Source organism: Spinacia oleracea, chromosome 4, assembly GCF_020520425.1.
Source record: "Spinacia oleracea cultivar Varoflay chromosome 4, BTI_SOV_V1, whole genome shotgun sequence".
In the NCBI taxonomy this organism is placed as follows: Eukaryota; Viridiplantae; Streptophyta; class Magnoliopsida; order Caryophyllales; family Amaranthaceae; genus Spinacia; species Spinacia oleracea.
The window spans coordinates 131,624,086-131,650,712 of record NC_079490.1 but is presented as its reverse complement, the minus strand read 5'-3'; the positions used below and the strand labels follow the sequence as shown (position 1 = coordinate 131,650,712).

Below are 26,627 nucleotides of genomic sequence, written 5' to 3'. Positions count from 1 at the left end.
ATTGTTTTGAGAACTCATAGTTTGAATAAAACACCCTGTTGAAATTAATTTCACCATCTGTAGTGTTACAAATATGAAATCCATGTTTACAGGGTCTGATTAATTAGTAGGTATGAAGGCCTAGACAAGTTAATTAGGTTGAGGATTCGACTATAGCCTAATACGGTGCGTTTTGTAGCGATCAAAGTCGCAGCAGATGGGATTATCTTCAGGCCCTTTGACTTGTTTGCATTTTTCACATACATGGGATTTGCTCTTTTCATACGGTAGGTGAGTGGTCTTGCCTTAGGGTTATTTATTGCTATAATTTGACTTTGTGTTCTAGAGAGCCTCTTTCACCCGGTAGAGGTTCACGAAGACATAAACGTCGCAGCACAGAAGAGCATAATGACATGGGATAGAGAAGGAAATTGCACAGGAATATCTCCTGGACTGGTCGACTAGATGAATGGAGACAATCACATTCAAGTCGGTCCACGAGGAATGGTTGGAGCTGCTCTCACAGGTACGACTTGTAAAGTGGAAATTAGTCATGGAAATTTTCATGCTTCCTTTGTACTTTATAATAAGAATTATATTTATTAGGGGACAACATAGCAGTTTTCCATAAGATTTTTAATTTTTTTAGTTTCCTTTAGTCTTGAGTTTTCTTCATCATTGATTATTTTCTCTTAGGGTGTTTTTGGACATTAAATTGTTTCTCGAGATCTCAATTCCCTCCAGGAGATCTAAGAGGGCCTTATTTTGTGTTTCGTCTTTATTTTGATTTTAGATGAATTATACTCTAGAGTAGATTTTTCATCTTAAAGTGGTTAATAAATTGGGTGGAAGTTGCACTTTAGTCATGTAGTTTACACTTTACACAGATTCCCTTCTATTATCAGCTTATTGTGCTAGCTACTTTTAGTTCTTACTAATGTATATTTTTCCCCTATATTTGCAAAATTTTCAAGGACTAGTAAGAGTAGAAGGAGGAGCCGGAGCCAGAGGCCAGCCCCTAACTTTAGATGGAAGCCTATATCGATTGATAAAAGTAGAAGAAGATCTGGAGTTTCAGCATGAGTATGTAGAAATTTTGCTGGTGGAATATGCAGGAGAGGAAACATTTTCCATTTCCTTTCAGCCTTGATTTTAGAAGGTGGTGCTTGGCCGATAATTCAGGTAGCAAATTTTTGGTATGTACCTGTGAGGTATCAGCTCCTGTATGTCAACATGTTCTGCCTGTTGGATAGTGCATTTATTTCGTGGTTTAAACAACAGAATGATGCGGCATGGAAACAGTGGTTCGTATATTCTATCCCCTTCACTAGTACAAAAAACCTCAAGTGCTTTGAGCCAAGTGCTTGGGGTTTAGAGAAATCCCAAGCACTTAATTGAACCTAAAAAAAATTGAGTAAATTCTTGGAGTTTTCTATTCACCCAAGCACAAAATTGCAAATTTTACAAGTGCTTGAGGTTTACTTTTCACCCCAAGCACTTAGATCCCCCTTTTCACTACTTAACCTAGGTTTGTTAATTTGCAAATGAAAAATTGCCTCCCTTACAAAAATTATTTATCCCCGCGTTTTGTTTCTCAATGCTTCCTTCTTCTCGTCGTTTTCTCGCTGCTTCTCACTGTTTCTTGCCCACCACCACACACTCCTCCAAAATCACCACCATGTCGTGGCTGCCATATCCCTCCTCCCACTCGCGTTTCCCCCCTCCCAGCAGCACGCCTCTCTTGCGTTCCTTGAAGCCATGTCTCCTAGTCCTGGAAGCCGCCCCCGCAACCGCCTCCTCTCCTCTCCTGCTCGCATCCCCGCTGTTGCTGGCTCCCCTCCTGATGGACACCGCTAGGTTATTTCTGCAATTTTGTTAATTATCACTAATTTTGTTAATTTTTTTTTGCAAATATGTTAATTATCACTCAAAAGTACCAATGAGTGAATTATAACCACCATTTAGTTGTGTAGTTTTGTTTAGCCACCAGTTAATTTTGTTAATAAATTTGCAATAACCACCAGTTATAACCACTAGTCAATTTTGTTAATTATTTTGTGAATTAACCACCAGTTATTTTGTTAATAATGTTCAAGCATATTGTTACACTGGTTGTGTGCTACTATTCTTGCAAATTCATGATCAAAAAATCAATAAAGACATGGTGGATTTACATTGAACGTAATGGATAGAGGTACGGATAATGATCGAAGAAGTACAAGATCAATTGTATAAGGTTCGGACATATGGAGACAGTGTGATGGGGATCATCACATTATGAGACCTGTCCAGTTATTGCGGTTTATGGAGGGATCATCGGGAAAAGTTTTGTTGCTTAAATATGACAGTCTGAGTTTTGGTGAACTAATGTTCATCTAGAACATAAATTTCAAGTCTGCTACTAGTACCTGTAATCCTTCACTTATTCATCATCAAAGGTATGTTTAGAGTCTAGTTCCGCCTTTCCTAGCTGAAGATGATTATCGAGGCAATCAAATAAAACCATAACAACTGTTATGAATTCTCTGTCATTGTGTTTTTGTACTATGTAACAGAACATGAACATGAACATGAACATGAACATGAAAGAATAGTCTGTTTACTTCATTGGTAATTAATGGAATCAGGTTCAGTCAGTCGTTAATCCAGCTATATCAGTTTGCTTGTTACATTTTCTAAGTGTTTGTTGAATTGTATAGCAACATCTTCTATTCAGTTAACCCTTATTCTCCCCAAGGCAAACCAATTTAGCACCAAGACAATATAGACTTTAAAGTTCTCTACTGTACATGTTCTCTACTTCTGTCTGCTTTTGTTTCAGTTGGTTGGGTTGTTGCTGTCTGTTGGTATGCTTCTTGTTGTTTTTGGCTTGTTTGTGGTTGACGTGCTGCTGCTGCTCTAGTTAAGAGTTCTTTTGGTTTGTTTTACTTTGTTTAATTTTGTAGTTAGCCTTTTGTTATGGTGGAGTTGGAGGTTTCTCCCTTGTAATTTCTTTTGTGCTATTCTTGTTTAGATTGCAGTAGAAATTTGTGAGTTGATATCTTGATATAGTAAAAAAATAATTAGTTAATTAATGTGCTAACATTTATGATTGATTTCGTCCTAAATACCTTTATAGTGATACGATTGAACTTGGAGCTTGTGAGGAGTGTTGCGATAGAAATTAATAGCCCCCCATTAATATTGCTATGTATTTCTAAACATTTCATTCTTTCTCTTTCTATTTAGTCTAGGAAAAATATTTGAATATATGTGGTATTTATAGTTATTTAGATCAAATGGAAATGATCTAATTAAGTTGTTACGTAGTATATGATAAAAGTTAATGCATCATCATCATCATATATGCCTATATACCTATTGCATGATATGATGATATGATGATGAATTGAAGATGATGATGGTATAAATTCATACAAAATTGTCATATTATGGAAATTACATTTTAATTTTTCAGCAGACCGACCTGTATACCAGTTTACAGAAACTCCTTTTTCTGTTATACTAATTTAAAAACTGATCCCGGATCTTTAGTAGCTTAGTTTTGTCTGTACCTAGGTCCTCCAACAGGTCAACAGTTCTTCCACAAGCCCACTGGTCGCTTCTATAATGGTTGACTATACATTGATTTTAATTGTATGTGTCTTTTTCATATAATAGGATTTAAATGATGTATGCTTATGCAACTGATTTTAGTCAAGTTTTGGAATGAAAGTCTTTTTTTACTTATTTTGCAGGTCAAATCTTGGATATAAATCTTATGAGTGCATTCCTAGAATCCTCTAGTTCGGATTTTATATACGGTGTGAAATTTTTTGTGTCTTGTGCTTTGACTGAAGTTAGTGGAAGCATCCCCTTCTCACTGTCCACTTGCAGAATCGAACAAGAGAGCTCGGGGAATAAGGTGCTTTAATTGTTACTCACCTATTACAATTTTGCATATTTTGGAAATCCTTCCTTCTCCTATGTTCTCCCGAGGTACTGAAGAGCATTTGACTCCTTGTTTTTATCAGAAATTGAATATTTAGAAATATGAAAGCTCCCACCAGAAGATGGAAAGTCATCTTAATCTATTGGTTGAGGAAAAGGAAGAGCTAGCGACGGTACCTTGATTTTTTTATTGCATTTTGTTGATAGGACATTTTTCGGTCGTTGAAAGATCAACGCCACAATCAAACAAAATATATAGAACCACTAGACCAACCAACTATATTAATTATAGTGGCAACTAAAGGGATCGTCCCAAAGAAACGATGGTTCTCGAGTTTAAATGTCAAGCTAATTCGAACAAGAGGTTTGATTTGAATTATCACTAAGATGCTAAACTAACAATTAAACTTGATTGAATCAAGGAAGCTAAACGTTAGGGAGTTGGGGATAGTCTAGGGAAATCGGGGGAAATGAACTACCATATAGTAATCATGAATGATGCAATGAAATAGCACATAGGGGAATGAAAACTAATGACGTACTCGCCACCCCTCGGATAGAGCACGCGAAGCAACCTAGCCTATGGAAAGCTTTCGCATAATACTAAGCTAGATTAGCTTGCATATAATAGGAACTATCATTCACTTGCATGAATTAGGCTCACAATGTCTTGCCAAACCTAAATCATACATTCTAATCTAACTCAATCAACTAGCATTTACAACTACTACTCAATTGATCATGGAAAATCCTAGCACTAAATCAATTTAATCAATTAAATCATCAAATTCCCCTAATTAGACCCCTAGATTCTCCCCTTTCTCTAACCTAAATCTACTCACTAGCCATTCTAGAAATCAAGAAATACATTAATTCTACACTAGCAAGCATGAAATTAAAGGATTAGGAAAGAGAATCAAAGACTAGAACAATCAATTGAACAATCAACAAGAGAATTAAAGATCAAAGTAACTAAAGTAAGAATTAGGAAATTGAATTGAATTGCACAAAATTAGAAGAAGAGTTTAGAGAATTACAAATTGATGCTTCAATGGAGGAGAGTTTCTCTCTCTAGGAAATGCTGAAAAACTAACTTTGAGAATCTAAAATTATCAACTAAAATTCTACACTTAACAAAATAATCGAAAAATCTATGTATAAGTTTCCCCAAATAGAAGCCAAAATTCGAATAAGAGCAGCCCGCGCAGCCATTCTGTCGCACAGACCTTTTGTGCGACCGAACGTAAAAGAATCATTCGAGCACATACTAGGTCATGTGCGAGCGAAGGCAGCGAAGAACATTTCCTTCGTCATGTGCGACCGAACGAAGAACCCTGTTCGGTCGAATGGAGTTTCTTTGGCTCACCATTCCTCTGCAGCATGATTTGCTCGAACGAAAAGCCTTGTGTGGGAGCACAACTCTTGTGCGGTCGAGTTGATGACCTTGTGCGGTCGCATCCCAAATTAGGGACATTCTGCGTCCAAAAACCAAACCTGTGCGACCGAACAACAGAGCACGTTCGGTCGCACAAAACCTGTGCTGTCGAATAGTAGGCTCTGCGATCGCATCCCAAATTAGAGACCTTCTGACTCCAAAAATCAATCCTGTGCGACCGAACAACAGAGCATGTTCGATTGCACAGAACTGGATATTCCTTGTACTCATTTGAACTCCTCTGTTTGGGCGCACAAACCATCACTCGATCGCACAAGCCCTGTTTTGGCTTGATTCTACTTGTTTTCCATCACTTTTCATCATAATCTCCTATAAAGCACGAGATGGAACGAAACTTATAAAATTCACACAAAAAGCTACAAAAACTATAAAAAAGTATAAAAACTAACATAAAATCCTAAGCTAAGAGCGACATAAATGTCGCTCATCAAACTCCCCCAAGCTAAGCGTTTGCTAGTCTCTAGCAAACTAAACTCAACTAGGAAAGAATGAGCAACTATTAGAATCCTAAAAACTGACAAACACAATAAACCAGCAAATCTAATGAAGGCAAGACTAAAAATGAAAAGCACAAACCAAGAAAAGAAAGAAAGAAAAGAACAAGAAAAGAAAAGAGAAGAAAAGAAATTAAACTATAAAATCCAAGATAGGGCCTTTATTATGGAACGAGTATAAAAGAACACTAACATTACCAATCAAATAAATGAGTACACGCTAACTAATGTCCTAAATCGAGTGAAAGATTCAAGTGCCAAGCAAAGCGAACTAAGGGTGAACACTAATCAATTCCCCTTCAACCGAGCATACCACGCCAAATCTCTAGATCTTTTCCACCCTTGAGAGTAGCGTCTCGAGACACCGCGAAGGCGCCGGAGAAAATAAGATAGGCTACCCGACATCTTAGAATGACAATCCCATTCCATAAACTTGACCAAATCCTCCCTCCACCGACAATGACTCAACTCAAAAGAGTCAAGAGGACTTTTTAGGGTGTAACGTAGGCTAGGGGTAAGGTGTGGAACAAATTTGGTAATTTGGTGCTCATACCTAAAGTGAAGCGCAATGAATGAACTCAACTCAAGAAATCGAACTATAACAAACTCATACCACTTATTTAGGGTACCCCCAAGCTTAATCAACAACTATTCTAAACTACAACTCTTTTTCAACTTTTCTTGATTTGATTTTCTCTTTTTTTTTGCGTTTCAATTGAAACTTTTCTCATGCCTTGTTTTTTCTCTATTTTTGGCCTTTTCAAAACTTTAATTTCTCATTTTTGCTTTTGCATCATTTATTCACTATATACAACACATTTCCCAAACTTTGCCATTCATACCAATAAACATCATTCCTCAAATATGCATAATCCTTCCAAAACCAACAAGCATCATAACTCTAAGCTTCACTATCGCTTCTAAGGGTGAAAACAAAACAAAGGCTATTAGGCTTGTAATGTGCTCATAAGAAATGAAGGGTCAAGGCTCAAATGGCTAGCAAGGGGGCAAATGCAAACAAAAACATATGAGAAAAAATAGAAAATAAAGTCCTAAACTAAAAAGAAAAATAGTCACCGAAAGAAATGCCTCTATCGTCCCCTAAAGTAGTTCGGTCGCGGTCTCGGGAAGGAAATAGTCAAATTCGGGAAGTAGGAAAGTCAATGCCAAGGATCCATGCCACTCAAAATATATGAATATGTGTTTGGGCTAATTTGAACATGAACCTCACAAGGGTGCAAATACCACTCTCTCCGGTTTCAAATCACTAGAGAGATCGACACCATCTTACCACGAGCCAAGGGTTCAAGACGCATGCTACCCAAAGTTCTAACCAACTTCCTTAACACCAAATCCTAAATTTGACCCAAGACATTAAAAACCGTGTAAACATCTACCAATTGGGAATAAAAGCATTCTAGTCTACAAGTTCCAATTTTATTTTCCCAAATCAAGAATATTGCCTAAGAAAACCTAGAAAACCTTGCCTTGACAAAAGGAAAGGAAAAAGAAGAAAAAGAAAGAAAATAAGAAAACACACCAAAAAGGAAAACAAAAAGAAACAAACAAAACAAACGAAAAGAAAAGAAACTAAAATCAAACTAAAAACAAAGAGACTAACATATACAAGTGCACAAAATGGTATGGTTTCCAAGATATGAGCATCACAAATAGGCAACTATACAACAAAACTCCCCCCAAGCTAGAAATAGGCCATGTCCTCAAGGCCTAAAACTATGCAAGGAGGGGCACAGCTACCCATCCAACCAAATGCCCCAAATGCAAGATGCCCGTCCCAAAGAATGCATGTGAGATAGAAGGATATTACCGGAAATGTCGTGGGAGCAAGTCCCGCAAAGAACCGGTAAAAATCGAACAAACTCACCAAAGAATCGACGAACAAGGCATGGGTGGAAAGTGGGAACCCACATCAACGAAACCAATCCATAAAGAACACTAAAAAACAATCAAGAAAAATGTTAGTAGACAAGGCCAAATGGCCAAAACAAACACAAAACAAGCAAAAACCCATCATCATATATACAACCACATGAAGTGGCAAGAAGATCACACCAACAAACATCAAACACTCCCCATAGCAAACCCCTACTCCGCATTTCTCCCCCAAGCTAATCACAAGCATACCATCACATCAAGATGGGGGAGAAATGGAGTGAACCCTAAGAAGAAGGGCCCGGGGCATGCCCTTTACCCTTTGCATCATAAATCCTCCAATGTTCATCCCGCTCAAGACGATAAGCACGAGCCGCATCATCGGTGAACGGGGTGAAATTGAAGGTGGGGTCCACATCGGGACCCGAAGCGGCGGTATAGGGCGACCGACCATATTCGGGCACAAGGGGGTAGTTGCCATGGGGTGGCTCTTCTCGGGGGCCATCCCAACCACCCATATATCCCCTAGGCCACCCGGTGAAATCCTCGGGCCACTCACTAGGCCGATCCACCGGTGGGGGAGTGGGGTACATAGGGTCACCACGGTAGTCACTCCCGCCCGTCATAGTATAGTCATAAGGCGGAAAGGAGGGGGGAGTGACACCGGGTTGGGATGGGCCCGTCCAATACGGGTAGGTGGGTGTACGCTCCTCATTCCAACTAGGGATGGGCCCTTGTTGGGGAGGGTGGTAAGGGTAGTTGACATAGGGGGGCAAAGTCCCCTTTGTCAACATGAAAGTCGTACACCCGCCTACCATAGTAGGACGAGTCAAAATCGGGAAATGAATCCCCCGTGCGGCTCCCTTGAGAAGCAAGAGAAGCCAAGACACGTGCTTGGTCTTCTTTCCCTTGCAAGAGAGTCGCAAGGGTGGATTGCGAACCCGTCATGTCAAAAGGAGAGGAAAGAGGTATGTTACCCATATTCGGAGGTGGAGGACTAGGAGACCGAGGGGGAGCTTGAGTAGGCTCGGTAGTGGTACCGGTAGGCTCGGAAGTGGCGGCGGCGGCGGCAGTGGCCTTGACAAACTTTTGATGCCGCGGAAGCAAGTAGCGGACATTAGGGGACCATGAAGTGATGGGCGGGTGCGGAAGAAAGCACCAATCGTTCTTCCGCACAAGCCAAATCCATTGCGCCTCATTAGTTGTGTAGTGGAGCCATGTGGCATTGAACATCGCCCGGATGTTTAAGAACTCACCACCGGCCAAGGGAGGTAAAGCCGCCATCTCCTTGGCATGAGGGTTGTTCGGTAGAAGCCGAACAAGAAGAGTAAGCATGCCTCCAAGGAGGATGTCGGATTAATTGAAGTGGCTATCCCTAACCTCGATGGTCCGGGAAATGAGCAATTGCCCGAAATCAAGTACCCCTTGCTCCTCTTGTGTGGCCAACCATAAGCCACCAAGTTCTGTGCCCGACAAGGCACCGGTAGCACCCTTAGTGAAAAAGGCATAGATGAGGAGCCGACTCATGATGCTGATGGCCGGATGATGGAATGCAGAAGACTTGGTCGAGGCGGAGAAGAAATCCCCGTCATCTCCGGTGAGCTCTCTCCACCAACTATTTTCATCATAGTTGTTAGCACATTCGGACCTTGGGTTCGTGATGAAACCATGCTCCGAGTCGATGGAGAAGAGGGCATTGATTTGATTGTGGTTCAACTTGTATTGGCGACCGAAGACTTGGAAGCTCAATTCCACCACATTATCACCATCCTCATCTTCTACAAGGTTCTTCCGAGCCGAGGAGAGGAACTCCAATGTCAACCTTTTATAGGTTGGGGCACTCATCTTTGCGAACTCTTCCCACCCTAGACCCTTGATCAACTTGTCAACCTCGGCCTCGACCCCCAAACTACGAACACTCTCCCGATGGAAGAACTTGGTGGGCTTAATTGTCCTCTTGGAAAGGAGCTCGAAGAAGTCCCAAGACCTTTGCTCGGCGAAATCAATTCCGAAAGTTTCCATGTTCGGCGGGGTTGGTGCCGTTGTTGCCTTCCTCTTTGATGAAGAGGTGGGCGCGGTCGCGGTTGCGTTGGGGTTCTTCTTTGAGCGTTTTGGTGCCATTGAGATGAGGTGATGCTAAGCAAAAATCTACAAAACAAAAAGAAACAAACCAAGACACACAAAGAAGGATAAACTAAGTTAGTTCACAATCTAGGACAAACGAACAACTACAAGAGCTAAGGTTAAAGTATCTTCATCAATTCATCATCAAGCTCTAAACATTACACCAACTCCTCAACAAGCTTGAACTAACCACATTACTCCACAACAATAACCACAATCAATCAACCAACACTTCCACAAACAAGTATAGTCAAAGTAGCTCAAAATCTCATAAAATCATCTCAAAAAGTCTAGAGCTTAAATGGAACAAGGAATTTAACATGCATAGCTCATCTAGACAATTAAAGATTAACCACAATACAAACATGCATCAACAAACACCCAAGAATCAATTATTTCAGAAAAATCAAAAATAATATGAAGATGGTGAAAATGGAACGAAATACAAGAATTATGGGAAAGAAATCATCACCACAAGATAAGGAAGTGGTCTAGGATAGATCCCAAGTATCCTAAAGAGTTCCAATTCACCACACACACACTTATGAACAATTTCACAAAAACCCTAGAAATTAGGGATTTTGCAAAAAATCTGAAATTTTGGGGATTTTCTGGGTTGGGATGAATGAGATTGAGTGTATTTGGTGAATGGGAAGTGAAATTTGTGAATGGAAGTGAATTAATTTGATGAGGAATAGTAGTAGTAAGTGAGAGAAGAGAGAGCAATGGAGAGGAGAGTCGAACAAAGGAAGGAAAAAAGGGGAGGGGCTCGCGAATTTTCAAATTAAAGACCTCAGAAACAGCTCCGCCAGGCTGTGCGATCGAATAGATTAAGCCATTTGGTTGCACAGTCCTGTGCGATCAAACAGGAAGAGTCGTTCAGTCGCACAGGCGTTGTACGATCGAATTTCTAAAACTGTGCGATCGTTTACCAAAAACTGGCCATTCTGTCTCAAAAACTTGGTTTGTGCGATCGAACGACAGAGCACGTTTGGTCGCACAAAACATATTTTTGCAAATGTTTTACAAGCTTCCCCTTTAAATCGAAAATTAAACTAATTAATGGAAATTAATGCACAAAATCTAACAAAAACTGAAACTAGGAGTTAGACAACCGGGTTGCCTCCCAGGTAGCGCTCGTTTAACGTCATTAGCTTGACGAATCCCCCAGAGAGGAAATGAATACACGGGTTGTCTCCCGGTAGCGCTCGTTTAACGTCATTAGCTTGACAGACCCCCCAAAAGTTAAGGGGGGTCAAACACCACAAACCTCGGGTCAACACTAGTCAACAAACCTTTCTTGGCCTCCTTGGGCACAAATCACTTACCCAAACCACCACTTATTGAGTGGGGACCAAACCAAGTCTTTTTAGGCATAGGATGGCCTTGCTTGGACTTCTTGCTCATACACTTCTTACCATTAGATACCGGAGTGAGTGACTTTTCATCATCAAGATCCATCCCGAATGTGTCGGGAATGGTAATGACGTCATCATAGGGATCTCCTTGCACAAAGGAACTCTCGTGCACATCCTTCTTCACCTTCCTATCAATCTCAAAATCACACTCAAGAACACAAGGATTGTTAGAAGCAATGGCACAAGAATGATTGTGCTCAACACAAGCAAGAGTGTCAACTTTCATGCAACTTTTCATTTTAGAGCAACAATGTTCATCAATTGCAAGCTTGAAACTACCCTTGGCGACTCCCGCTTTCAAGGTGATTAGTCCTTCTTGCACATCGATAAGAGCACCCGCGGTGGCCAAAAATGGCCTCCCCAAGATAATGGGGGTATGGGCATCCTTATCAATGTCCAAGACGACGAAATCCACAAGGAAAATAAGCTCGCTAACAACTAGGGGAACATCCTCAACCTTGCCAATAAGATACTTGACCGAACGGTCGGAAAGTTGCAAGGTGATGTTGGTTGGGACAAGATCTCCAACGTCAAGCTTGGAAAACACCGAATAAGGTAGTATACTAACGCTAGCACCCAAATCACACAAGGCATTGCTGATTTCAAGCTCCTTAATAGCACAAGGGATAGAAAAACTTCCCGGGTCTTTGAGTTTGGTTGGCGTTTTGTTAAGAATGATAGCACTACAATTTTCGGTGAGGTTCACCGTCTCCTTTACATCAAAATCTCGCTTCCCACTCAAGATTTCCTTAAGAAATCTCGTGTAGGATGGCATTTGTTTTAACGCATCCGTATAGGAGATAGTGACATACATTGGTCGAAGAATCACAAGAAATTTTGAGAATTGCACATCTAACTTGTGTCTATTAACTCTTTGGGGATAGGGGGGAGGAGGAGTTGGGAGAGGAGGAAGAGGAGTCTCCTTTGACTTATCACGATCACTCATGTCGTCGACATGAGACTTCTCTTCCGCATCATCACGGTCCGAGGACTCATTTCCCATAGAACTCTCACCCCTAGAGCTAGGAGCTTCAACATGCGTAGCACTATCATCTAAGTTCTTCCCACTCCTTGTCACAATTGCATACAATTGCTTAGGAGGTTGACCTTGGGGTGGGAGACTTGTATGCACTTGTTGCTCTTTGATAGTGCTAGCTAGTTGAGCAAGTTGGGTCTCAATCATCTTCAAGTGAGTGTTGGATTCCTTGAATCCATCCTCAAACTCGACATTCTTCTTGGCTTGCGCCCCCACAAAAGACTCCATGAGAGCTTCAAGATTAGACTTGAGAGGCGGGAGTGGTGGAGGTGCAACGCCATAACCACTAAGGTTTGCTTGATATTGGTTGCCAAAGGTCCTCGGTCCATTGAATCTGGGAGGTGGCAATTGAGATGCACCATAAGGACCTCCCGAGTTCAAAGGATAACCCCCACTTGAGGCACCCCTAAATTGCCCATAAGAGTAGTTATAACCCCCTCCACCTTGATGGTTGGGATTATAACTCCCTTGGTTGTATTGGCCTTGTTTGCCAAAACCTTGAGATTGACCATAGGGCGCTTGGCTTTGATAGCCTTGTGCTCTATAGCCACCTCGATTTTGGCTATCATACCCACTTCCTTGGCCATAGCCTTGGTGGGAACCATACATGGGGCCTCTAGGTTGCCTAGCAAAATTTGGATTGTTAGGGTTATCATTCCTCGACCTCTCATTTACGGCATTAGCATACTCTACATCAAAATAACCTTCATACGAAGGGCCATAATCCACAAATGACAAGTTATGAACTAAGGGGCATGCATCGGGGGAGTGACTAAAGTCTTGGCAATTTTCGCAAAAGGAGGTGCCAGGAGGAATTGAGCCATAAGAACTAACCTTGCTCTTCCCCTTAGAGAGAAGAGTGGCCAAGGGAGGAGGGATTGTAGACGATGATGGCGGTTGGCTTGGTGAGTTTTCGAGCTTCTCCAATCGCGAGGTAAGCTTCTCTATCATTCGTGCTTGCTCTATGGCGTACACCGAACCCTTACCATCTTCACTCCTACCTTTCCCATCATAATTCCTTGTGCCTACATGCCAACATTGGTAGTTTTGAACTACATCCTCAATGATTTCCTCTATTTGATCCTCAGTTTTATTCATGATGGGGCCTCCCGGGCCCGCATCAAGACTTGTCTTCGAACTTGGACACAACCCCAAGTAAAATGTTTGAAGCAACAACCATTTAGGGATCCCATGGTGAGGGCATTCCCTTTGGTACTCCTTAAACCGATCCTAAGCTTCGAAGAGTGACTCATCTCGCCCTTGCTCAAAGGATTGAATCTTGTGGCGACACTCCGCCGTCTTCCCATGCGAATAGAACTTGTTTAAGAATGCACTCATCACCTCGGTCCAAGTGCGAAGTGAGTTGGGCTTGACCTCCTTGTCAAGCCAATCATTTGCTCGCCCAAGTAGAGAGAACCGAAACAATGTCAACCTCACGTAATCCGATGTGACACCATTGTGCTTGATTGTGTCACAATAGTGCTCGAATTGTTTGAGATGTTCGTGAGGTGATTCATTACTCTTCCCACAAAAGGGGTAGCTTTGGACCAAATTGATCAAGGCGGGCTTAATCTCAAAGTTGTTGGCACCCTTTGTTGGGGCTTGAATACCACATGTAGCTTCGAATGCCCTCGGTATTCCCAAGTTTTTAACCGGGAGCGCCATGTTCTCAAAAACTTGCTCACTCTCTTGTTGTTCCTCACCAACACTCAACGATGTGAATCTGTTATTGCTTGATGAGCTAGACCGTACACGCCTTAGTCTCCTAAGTGTCCTCTCCAATTCAAGGTCAAGAGGATGGGGGGTCCTTTGACGAGCACGCGCCCTAACAAGCATACAAACTCAAGAAAAACCGTGAGCAATGCCAAGGAAAAAGAAAGATAAACTCAATTACAATGTTTTTTTGTATTTTCTGATAATGAACTAGTCTCAACTTAAACTCAAAAACAACAACCGTTCCCCGGCAACGACGCCATTTTGATAGGACGTTTTTCCGTCGTCGAAAGATCAACGCCACAATCAAACAAAACTTATAGAACCACTAGACCAACCAACTATATGAATTATAGTGGCAAGTAAAGGGATCGTCCCAAAGAAACGATGGTTCTCGAGTTTAAATGTCAAGCTGTAGGGGGGTTTTTTTTGTTTCCCGTTTCCTACAAGGGGGGTGTTGGCCGGCTCGTTTAGAGAACCGTTTGAATTTTTGCACCTCGAAAGAGTCGCCACCAAACTTTATTTAAGGTCTTGTTTGGAAAGACCGCAAATGACTCTATTTTTGGATAAGGCCTTGAATCCTTGAAACGGATGGGTGAGATCCGGGCTCGGGAATGAAAAAGCTTATTCGGCGAGCTTTAGAAATATTCAAGTACATTGGCTCAACATTAATTCGAAAATAAACCCTAGATTAGACTATGTGGGTTTGATTTTTAGAGCAAAATAGAATTTCTAATTGTACGGTGGTCACTTTGCTTTAAAGATTGATTTAAGGAACCTAAGGCCGGTTTGTCCAAAAATATCTTCGTTAAGCGTGATGTAACCTTTGTATTTTGTTGTATTTAGCATGTTGGTGATGGAAGCGATAAAGCACATAAAGCAACATCACAATACTAAATAACGTGCGGAATTAGTAAATACAAGACCCCCTAGAAAATGACTAGGGAGTAGGTCCACATTGCCTAGAAATGGACTAGGCAAGTAAAGATGCAGAATTGAAAGTGCGGAATTGAAATTGCGGTATTGAAATTGCGGTATTGAAAGTGCGATATTGAAAGTGCGATATTGAAAGGTGCGATATTGAAATTGCAATATTGAAAGGTGCATAATTGTAATTTGTACTTGGGCACATGAGATTCGAACGCCAAGCGGCTCCTTAAAAATAAGTGCGCCCGACACGAATTAAAAGCCAAAAATCTCAATTTGGGAGAGGTTGCTCAACCCAAATATCCTAGATTTTTCATATTAAACTTGAAATTGAAAGCTTGAATATTGAAATGTTTGAACTTGAAATGATTGAAATTTGAACTTGAAAAGATTGAAATTTGAACTTGAAATGATCCTAGTTTAGGGAAATAACTATGAATAACCCTAAACATGGTAAGATCTTTGAAAATTGAAGACTTGAATTTGTATATTGAAAATGGAGTTTTGAATCTCAAAGACTAAACCTTTAAATGTTAAAAGGTGTTTATCTTTGATTACCCCATGTTTGACGGTGATTCTAGCCCAAGAGATGATTGTAAACAACTTGGACATCCTTGAATCTTTGAAAATTGTATTTTGTATTTTGAAAAAGTTTGTATTTTTGGAAAACATATGTGATTGTTGCAAGTGGTGTTTTTTATTGATTAAAAAACACCAACTTGCTAATCATTTAGAAATCAAAGCAACATAGTAGATTAGAATGCGATTCGGATTTACCTAGTTAGATTTAGGCAAGAGCTCCCAATTGCTTTTGATTTTAGGAAATTTGTATGTGTTTTTGAGGAGTTTTGTGTTGTATTTTGAGACGTAATGTCGAAATTACGACGTTGTATTGTTGTGCCCCCCCTTTTTTCGATGGAAATAAGGGGTATTTATAGGAGGGAATGGTGCAAAACGCCAGCACACGCCAGCGCTGTGCGCTGCTGACGTGGCTTGAATGCCGCCAAAGCAAGGACGGGGAATCGTCCTTGTTTCGTCTTGTAGCGTTGTACCTGTTGTACGAATAGTACTAGGTTTGGCTTTTTGTATTTTCTTGGAGGTTAAGGCATCGTTTAGCGTATAAAAACAAGCCTTTCTCGGGTTTTTGAATTCCGGTTTTACGGGACGGGGCCCGGCATGCTCGGTTGGATGGGTCGGCGCCCGAATTTTACTTGCCTTATATGATTTTGAGTGGAAAAGGCCTAGTAAAACCAACGGTATGGTCTACTAGTTGAGATTGTACTTGGATTTTGAAATTAGATTTGGAAAGTTGTATTTTGTACCGAGAACCGAAAGGGGAACGGTCTCGGGGGTTGGATTTTGGACCTTGAATTTGGAAATGTTCTTAGCAATTGGGATTTCCGCCTGGAGTTACTCCAATCACCTAACAAGGATAATAGTATCGTCATCATCCCAAATGGGAGACACAAATTAGGTGTCTACAGAAGCCCCCACTTTGACTGAGCGTTCAGTTAGGAAAGCGCAAGTCAAAGTATTTCGAAAGGGACGGAGAATGGTCAAGATGTTCTGCAATCGAGAAACCTCTTTGTACGCCGGTACCTGCATAAAACAGGCGTTAGAAAAAGGATAGAGTCTACCTCGGTGCGGTTGGTGATGACTCCGGTTGGTACTTGTATTTTTCCACCTTCAGTTCTGGACGGAGCTTGGCATCGAAAATTTTTGAATCTTGAATTTTTGAATCTTGAAATTTGAATCTTGAATTTTTGAATACCCGGAGTTAATCCGTTGGGGATGTGCTTTGCTGGGGATAAGAGCTTTTTACTGGCCCTTAGATTTTTGAAATTTCGACTGACTTTCCCGGAGCTTGGGTCCGTTGGGAGTTGGGCGCCTGGGTCGTTGTAATTTTTGGACTTTGTATTCTTGAAATATGCATCTATTTGTACTTGGAGATACTGTATACCCGTATTTTTGATAGATGGTTCGATGCGATGTTTGATGCTTGGTGCGGAAGACCGTAGCAGCAAATGACGTGCAATCAGCACGGGAGACCGCGTGCGCTGCATATTCGCGCATGCAGCAGTTCAGCGCGGTGCGCTGGGGCGGTGCCTGGCGCGGGGTTGAGCTATAAAAGCTCCCCTTGCCGTGCCATTTTGAGGCACATTCACTTGAAATTCTTTTGCTCTTTCTCTCAAAGGCCGATTAAGCTCTTCCCTTGGTCTTGTTCTTGCCTTGTCCATGTAAGTATTCATGTTTTTGCTTATGAAATAACTCTAGGATTGCATGTAGTTTTGATTTTCTTGTACTTTGAAATGATGCTCGTATGCTTAAGCTTCTTGAATCTTGTAGAAAACTATTTGATAGCCACTTGAACTTGAACTGTTGGAACTTGTACTTCTGAATTTTTTTTGAACTCGTATCTGCTTCGGCATGGATAGCCTAGGCGTTGATGTAGAATTTGTATACCTGCTTCGGCGTGGGTGGCCTAGGCGTTGGTGTAGGAATTTGAATACCTGCTTCGGCGTGGGTAGCCTAGGCGTTGGTGTAGGAACTTGAATACCTGCTTCGGCGTGGGTAGCCTAGGCGTTGGTGTAGGAATTTGTATCTTGAACTAGAGGTCCACTGGGGATTGTTGTTTCGAATCTTTTGACTTTCCATAGGCCAGCATAGGATAGCCCCCAGTTTAGAATTTTGACACTTTGTATGCTACTTGATTTAGTATGCCTCGTCACACCCGGAGGAAACTCGCTGAATCATCTGTGGTTCGAGCTGCCGAGGAAGACGCTTCGGATGATGAAGCGGCTGCAATAAATGCGCCAGGTGGGGGTATGGTTCTCCGAGATGCGCCCTCTTTCCCTAGCACTGGTTGGTTCCCTTCCGACCTGGTATTTCGGCCGGATTGGCACTTGTCTCAGCAACCTCGCGCTGGCATGCTGAGTCTTGTACTATGTTTTGGGTTTGTACTTTATAATTGTATAGGTCTTGAGCTAACTCGTTCACTTGTAGGCCGATGGAAAGCCGTTCCGTACTTACTGGTCCTTGGTGGAGGTTCAGAGGGCCTTTAAAGCTCTTCGTGCTGATGCGGAGGCTATGGAGATTTGGTCACAGATGGGCCTGTCCGATTTCTGGCGCACCATGGGAGGTTCCCCGAGGAGAACGGGGATTAAAAACCATTTGTGGGCTTTGTTAGAGCGGTGGTGGGATACCACCAACACTTTCCACATGGCATGGGGGGAAATTACTATCACCCCTTTTGAATTTGCTATGGCTGACGTGGCGCTCGGCCGCTGCCAGGGACTTGCTCGGCCCTGTTGTTGACTTGGTGACGATGATGCTCACGCTACCGTGAAGGTGATTGTGGAGGTTATCTGCGGTGGGGGTGTGTCCGCGGAGCAGAGGGTTAGGCTTTTCCTCCTAGCCTTGGTGAGCAGAGTGTTGGCCCCGAGTAGGAACAGTCGGGTGCACATCAAATTCTTGTCCGCTTTGCGGGACTTGGGAGCTTTTTCAAGCTATAACTGGGGTGGCTTGGCATACAGCCACCTTCTGTACGAGATGAAGCGGGCCTCCCGGACTGCACTGGGGAATGACCCGAGCATGGCTGCTCTGTGGAGCGTGCTGGAGGTATTTGACACTCCTTGTACTTTGTACTTTGTACTTGTATGCTTGTATTTTGAACTTGACTTTTTGCTTGTTCCTCGAAAGATTTGGATCTATGAGCACTTTCCGACTTTGGCGCCGGAGCGTACTAGAGATGCGGCTTACCCGTATGTTGCCTCTTGGATAGGAGCGGTGCGCGTGGGTGCATCTTTGGCGTCTTCTCGCAGGGCTTGGAGAGTTCTATCCGCTGAAGATGTAATCTTTTGTACTGTTTTGCTTTCTTGTATTTGTATTTGTACTGTTGCCTGAATTGTTTTCTTTTGCAGGTGGTATGGCGTCCTTTTGCCAACGCGGTTGTACCTGTCTCGGCTGCTCATGCCCATTTCGTGTCTGGGCGACAGGTTTTTCTTGTTAGGTTATGATACATATGACATTACATAGATCATGCGGAAACAACCATTAACCCAGGACAACATATTATTTACACATAATCATATAGCATAATTTAGATGCATACTCTTTGTTGCGTGCCCTCCCTAGCTGCGCCCGAACCGAACAAGAACAAGTCTTTAGGACTCCAAGTGTCGTCCCTCCGTAGATAGTCCACAGCACGTCCGGATCCGCCTTAAGATTGACCAACTAGAATCGCCCTTAAGGTACTAGAAAATTTCGGCACTTTATGAGCAAGATGTGTTTTAATTTTCTCTCAAAAAACTCACTTTTGAATACTTTGAAACTTGTATATAAATTATGACCCCTAGGCCTTTATTTATAGAGTTATGGAAAAGGAATCGTAATCCTAGTAGGATGCGAATTAATTGGAATTAGAATCCTACATGAATTCTATTTAATTAATTTATCCAATTAGGAATAGAAATTTAATCATACACTGACTCTTGTAGATTCAGGAATCACGCATGAGCACAAACTCACACACACACGGCAGCCACAAGGGCTGCCCATGCGCGTGCGAGCAGCAGCCCCGCGCAGCACGGCCCACGCATCCGTGGCCCTTGGCGCGCGCTGGGCCTGCCTTGCGGTAGGCCTGGGCGCTGCCTTGGCTGGGCTTGTGGTGCGCATGCTTGCTGGGCGATGGCCCGGCTTCGTGCTGGGCCTTCGTCCGGCAGGCCTCGTCCGATGCTAATTCGTACGATACGCTTCCGATTAAATTTCCATTTCCGGAATCTATTTCCGATACGAACAATATTTAATATTTCCGATTCCGGAATTAATTTCCGTTTCGAACAAATATTTAATATTTCCGTTTCCGGAATTATTTTCCGATTCCGGCAATATTTCCGATTCTGACAATATTTCCGTTTCCGGCAATATTTCCGATTCTGGTAATATTTCCATTTCCAATAATATTTTCCGATACGTACCATGTTTCCGTTTCCGGCAACATCTACGACTTGGATAATATTCATATTTCCGATACGATCCATATTTCCGTTTCCGGCAATATCATCGTTTCCGGAGTATTCATTTCTTGCCTGTGACGATCTTAGCTCCCACTGAAACCAAGATCCGTCGGTTCCGAATATTCATAGATGGAGTATTTAATGCCATTAAATACTTGATCCGTTTACGTACTATTTGTGTGACCCTACGGGTTCAGTCAAGAGTAAGCTGTGGATTAATATCATTAATTCCACTTGAACTGAAGCGGCCTCTAGCTAGGCATTCAGCTCACTTGATCTCACTGAATTATTAACTTGTTAATTAATACTGAACCGCATTTATTAGACTTAACATAGAATGCATACTTGGACCAAGGGCATTATTTCCTTCAGTCTCCCACTTGTCCTTAGGGACAAGTGTGCATTTCCTAATTCCTTTGTCGCTCGATGCTTGCTCTTGAACATAAGGTAAGAGTTGTCATCCTTATTATGTCCAGAGGTGTTCCTCGGTTTCAGAGTTCAACTGATCAAATAAACAGATAATCATAGCCTATGATTCATCCGAGCACGGCCATGCATTTCACAGTTTCTAGCTCTCCGAGTGGCCTTGTACAACTTTTAAGCATCTCATCCCTATTTATGGGAGGACAATCCCAATCTTGCGATCTTGAGATTAGACTTCGTTTGATAGGTGATTACCTGAGCGTTGCCTTTATAGCCTCCTTTTACGGTGCGACGGTTGGTCAACGTCAAAGCAACCAGTTCTCAAACAAGTAATCTCAAATCACTCAGGTATTGAGGATTTAGTGTCTAATAATTTAATGAAATTTACTTATGACAGACTTTCATCTCTTACAGTAAAGTTTCATAGGTCTTGTCCGATACTAGTCTTCCCAAAGTAAGTATCTATGCAAATGATTATGACATTGCCATGTCCACATAGTTCAAGAAACAGAACTACTAGTCATCTTGCACTCTAATCGTCTAACGTTTTCTATGCGTCCAATTTTATAGAAAACTCCAATTAGGGACCATTTTCAACCTTTGACATTCAAGTTCACTTGATAGACATTTCTTAGTCACAGGACTGGTCCTGACAGTCTATCTTGAATATATCGTCAAATTGAAGGGACTCATCATTTAATAAACCACAAATTAAATGGAAAAATGAATTTCTTTCATTTATTGTGAATGATTAACCAATAATGTTTTACAAAGATTTAAACTCTAAAACTTTAAAACATTAAACAGAGACATCAAAGCCATTCCCCAATATGCTTGATTCCCATAGCTGCAGTGTGCGAGTTGTGCTTCGCTTGCGGCAGAGGTTTAGTTAATGGATCTGATATGTTGTCATCAGTTCCAATTTTGCTTATCTCGACTTCTTTTCTTTCAACGAACTCTCGTAGAAGGTGAAATCTACGAAGTACATGCTTGACTCTCTGGTGGTGTCTAGGCTCTTTTGCCTGTGCAATAGCTCCGTTATTATCACAATACAGGGCTATTGGTCCTTTAATGGAGGGGACTACACCAAGTTCTCCTATGAACTTCCTTAGCCATATAGCTTCCTTTGCTGCTTCATGTGCAGCAATGTACTCCGCTTCAGTTGTAGAATCCGCAATGGTGCTTTGCTTAGCACTTTTCCAGCTTACTGCTCCTCCGTTGAGGCAGAAGACAAACCCAGACTGTGATCTGAAATCATCTTTGTCGGTTTGGAAACTTGCGTCCGTATAGCCTTTAACAATTAATTCATCATCTCCACCATAGACCAGGAAGTCATCTTTGTGCCTTTTCAGGTACTTCAGAATGTTCTTGGCAGCAGTCCAATGCGCCTCTCCTGGGTCTGACTGGTATCTGCTCGTAGCACTGAGTGCGTACGCAACATCCGGGCGTGTACATATCATAGCATACATTATTGAACCAATCAATGATGCATATGGAATCCCATTCATTCATCTACGCTCATTAAGTGTTTTTGGGCACTGAGTCTTGCTTAGAGTCATTCCATGAGACATGGGTAGGTAGCCTCGCTTGGAGTCCGCCATCTTGAACCTATCAAGCACCTTATTGATATAAGTGCTTTGACTAAGTCCAATCATCTTTTTAGATCTATCTCTGTAAATCTTGATGCCCAATATGTACTGTGCTTCTCCTAGATCTTTCATCGAAAAACATTTCCCAAGCCAAATCTTGACAGAGTTCAACATAGGAATGTCATTTCCGATAAGCAATATGTCGTCGACATATAATACTAGGAAAGCAATTTTGCTCCCACTGACCTTCTTGTATACACAAGATTCGTCCCCGTTTTTGATGAAACCAAAGTCACTGACTGCTTCATCAAAACGTATATTCCAGCTCCTGGATGCCTGCTTCAATCCGTAGATTGACTTCTTTAGCTTGCATACCTTTTTAGCATTCTTTGGATCCTCAAAACCTTCAGGCTGTGTCATAAACACAGTTTCTGTTAAAACGCCGTTTAAGAAAGCAGTTATGACATCCATCTGCCATATTTCGTAATCGTAATATGCAGCGATTGCTAACATTATTCGAATAGACTTTAGCATTGCAACTGGTGAAAAGGTTTCATCGTAATCCACACCGTGGACTTGCCTGTAACCTTTTGCAACCAATCTAGCTTTGAAAACTTCAAGTTTCCCATCCTTGTCCTTTTTCAGTTTGAAAACCCATTTGCTTCCAATGGCTTGGTAGCCATCTGGCAAATCGACCAAATCCCATACTTGGTTTTCAGACATGGAGTCTAATTCAGATTGCATGGCTTCTTGCCATTGCTTGGAGCTAGGGCTCGTCATAGCTTGCTTGTAAGTCGCAGGTTCATCACTTTCAAGTAATAGAACGTCATAGCTCTCGTTCGTCAAAATACCTAAGTACCTTTCCGGTTGAGATCTATATCTTTGCGATCTACGCGGGGTAACATTTCTAGATTGACCATGATTCTCACCAGATTCTTCTAAAGATCTCTGAGTTTCATCCTGAATGTCATCTTGAGCATTCTCTAGAGTTTGTTGTTCGACTCGAATTTCTTCGAGGTCTACTTTTCTCCCACTTGTCATTTTGGAAATGTGATCCTTCTCCAAAAAGACACCATCTCGAGCAACAAACACTTTGTTCTCAGATGTATTGTAGAAGTAATACCCCTTTGTTTCCTTTGGATAGCCCACAAGGATACATTTGTCAGATTTTGGATGAAGTTTGTCTGAAATTAATCGTTTGACGTATACTTCACATCCCCAAATCTTAAGAAAAGACACATTTGGAGGTTTTCCAAACCATAATTCGTATGGAGTCTTTTCGACAGCTTTAGACGGAGCTCTATTTATAGTGAGTGCAGCTGTATTTAGTGCATGTCCCCAAAATTCTAATGGAAGTTCGGCCTGACCCATCATTGACCTGACCATGTCTAGCAAGGTTCTGTTCCTCCGTTCTGACACACCGTTCCATTGTGGTGTTCCAGGAGGTGTCAATTCTGATAGAATTCCACATTCTTTCAGATGGTCATCAAATTCATAGCTCAGATATTCACCGCCTCTATCAGACCGCAGTGCCTTAATCTTCTTGCCTAATTGATTCTCTACTTCACTCTGAAATTCCTTGAATTTGTCAAAGGATTCAGACTTATGCTTCATTAGGTAGACATAACCATACCTACTGAAGTCATCAGTGAAAGTGATAAAGTAGCTGAAACCACCTCTAGCATTTGTACTCATTGGTCCACATACATCTGTATGGATTAAACCCAATAGTTCATTTGCTCTTTCTCCGACTTTAGAGAAAGGTTGCTTTGTCATTTTGCCAAGTAAACATGATTCGCATTTACCATAATCCTCTAAGTCAAATGGTTCTAGAATTCCTTCCCTTTGAAGTCTTTCTAAGCGTTTCAAGTTTATATGGCCTAATCGACAATGCCACAGATAGGTGAGATCTGAATCATCCTTTTTGGCCTTTTTGGTATTTATGTTATATACTTGTTTGTCGTGATCTAATAAATAAAGTCCATTGACTAATCTAGCAGATCCATAAAACATCTCTTTAAAATAAAACGAACAACTATTGTCTTTTATTATAAAGGAAAATCCCTTAGCATCTAAGCAAGAAACTGAAATGATGTTTTTAGTAAGACTTGGAACATGGAAACATTCTTCCAGTTCCAAAACTAGCCCGGAGGGCAACGACAAATAGTAAGTTCCTACGGCTAATGCAGCAATCCGTGCTCCATTTCCCACTCGTAGGTCGACTTCTCCCTTGCTTAACTTTCTACTTCTTCTTAGTCCCTGTGGATTGGAACATAAGTGTGAGCCACAACCTGTATCTAATACCCAAGAAGTTGAATTAGCAAGTATACAGTCTATAACGAAAATACCTGAAGATGGAACGACTGTTCCGTTCTTCTGATCTTCCTTTAGCTTCAAGCAATCTCTCTTCCAATGCCCCTTCTTCTTGCAGTAGAAGCATTCGGATTCAGAAGTGGGTTGACTGACCTTCCTCTTTGCAGATTTGGCGCCAGTTTGCTTAGTTGGGCTGGCCTTGTTGCCACCTTTCTTAGCATTCCTCTTCTTTCCAGATTTCTTGAACTTGCCCCCACGCACCATAAGCACATCCTGCTTATCACTTTTGAGCGTCTTTTGAGCGGTCTTCAGCATACCGTGAAGCTCAGTGAGCGTTTTGTCCAGACTATTCATACTGTAGTTCAGTTTGAACTGATCATACCCGCTATGAAGAGAATGGAGGATGGTGTCTATAGCCATTTCCTGAGAAAATTGCTGATCCAGCCTACTCATATTCTCAATGAGTCCAATCATTTTGAGAACATGTGGACTTACGGGCTCGCCTTTCTTAAGCTTGGTCTCAAGAATTTGCCTATGAGTCTCGAATCTTTCGACTCGAGCCAGATCTTGGAACATGTTCTTCAACTCACTGATGATTGTGAAAGCATCTGAGTTGATGAACGTTTTCTGCAGATCCGCACTCATGGTGGCGAGCATTAGACATTTCACATCCTTGTTGGCATCAATCCAACGATTGAGGGCAGCCTGAGTGACCCCGTCGCCAGGAGCTTCGGGCATCGCCTCATCTAGGACATACTCATTTTCTTCCTGCATAAGAACTATTTGCAAGTTCCTTTGCCAGTCAAGGAAGTTTTTCCCGTTCAACTTCTCCTTTTCGAGAATTGATCGAATGTTGAATGAATTGTTGTTTGCCATATTAAAAACTACAATTGAAAAGAATAAACAAATAAATAACCATTCACAGTTTCTCTTAATAAACTTAAATTCTAGCATACATGCATAATTCAATGTCTATTAAGCATTTTATTCAAGTTATGTGTTCCGGCAGGTGTGAATAAAATGATTCCAAGATCCTAAAATCATTGAAGAACTAAGCACAGTTTGTCGACTTAATCCTAGAACATCTTAGGTAAGCAAAAGCCTTTTGCTAATAGTCTAGAAACTATTCTTGGTTGATAGGTACGTCTAAGAACTTATTAGGTAAACCTATCGAATTTGCCACGACATAAAAGGCTCCTTACTTATATCGTTGAGTTTCACCAAAACTAACATGTACTCACAATTATTTGTGTACCTTGCCCCTTTAGGACCAATAAGTAACACCTCGCTGAGCGAAAAACTATTACTAGATTGATGTAAAGGATATCCAAGCAAGTGTATATTTTGGCATGGCACCTTTTAACTCAATTTTTTAAGTTTGGAACTTAAGGCTCTTACTATGTTGGTTAGATTTTAAGTGAACTAAAATCCTTAATCATGCAACATAATCAAGCTTTTGATCTCATGCATTTTAAGACATATTTAAAGCAATAAATAACTTAAAACATGCATAAGATATTTGTGATCTAGTATGGCCCGACTTCATCTTGAAGCTTTGACTTCAAAGTCCGTCTTGAAAATCTCCGTGGGAGGCACCATTTTCTTCAAATAGGATAAGCTATAACTAATTACAACTATTTGATGGTACGCAGACCATTTTGAATTGAAAAATAACTTTGGTGCTTTAGACCAATTACATTCAAATTAATGGTACGCAGACCATATTTTCTATCCTATTTGGGCCATACTAGTCACTTCATAACCTGCAAAACAGTACATATACAATATATACCATTCACCCATTCATTATCATGAATGGCCCACATAGCTGGTTAGTAAAACACATTATGCATCACGTAAACATTTGCAGCAATTAATCAAGGGCACCAATAATCTACCAATTATTCAGTCCTTATTAATTCTAATCGAGTTGTTTTAACCTTAAGGATTTGTAGACCTAATCAAGAGTTTATGACTAAAAAGCGCTCCCACTCAAACCAATAAATTCATATGCTTTACTAATTTTAAACATAAAATTGTATTTCTAGTCTAACCGGAAACATACAAATTTAATTAAAATTTAAAGCTCATATAAATTTATAATTGAATCCAAAAATTTTAATTTAATTTCAGTCGCATTTAAATTAATTCATGATTTTAATTTTAGTAAAATAATTAGAATAAATTCCATTTATTATAATTATAATATTCAAAATTAAAATCCAAGAAATTAATTCAAATTATTAATTTTAAAATTAATTAAAATTACGTGAACTGAAATTTTCAAATTAAACATTCAAAACGATCTAATCGTAAC

At 41.1% G+C, this 26,627-nt stretch overlaps 1 pseudogene; it reads left to right on the top strand.

Moving 5' to 3' along the window:
- Nucleotides 1-13,516: 13,516 nt before the first annotated feature.
- LOC130460472 (uncharacterized) lies at nucleotides 13,517-13,617 on the top strand (annotated as a pseudogene).
- The last annotated feature ends 13,010 nt before the right edge of the window (nucleotides 13,618-26,627 follow it).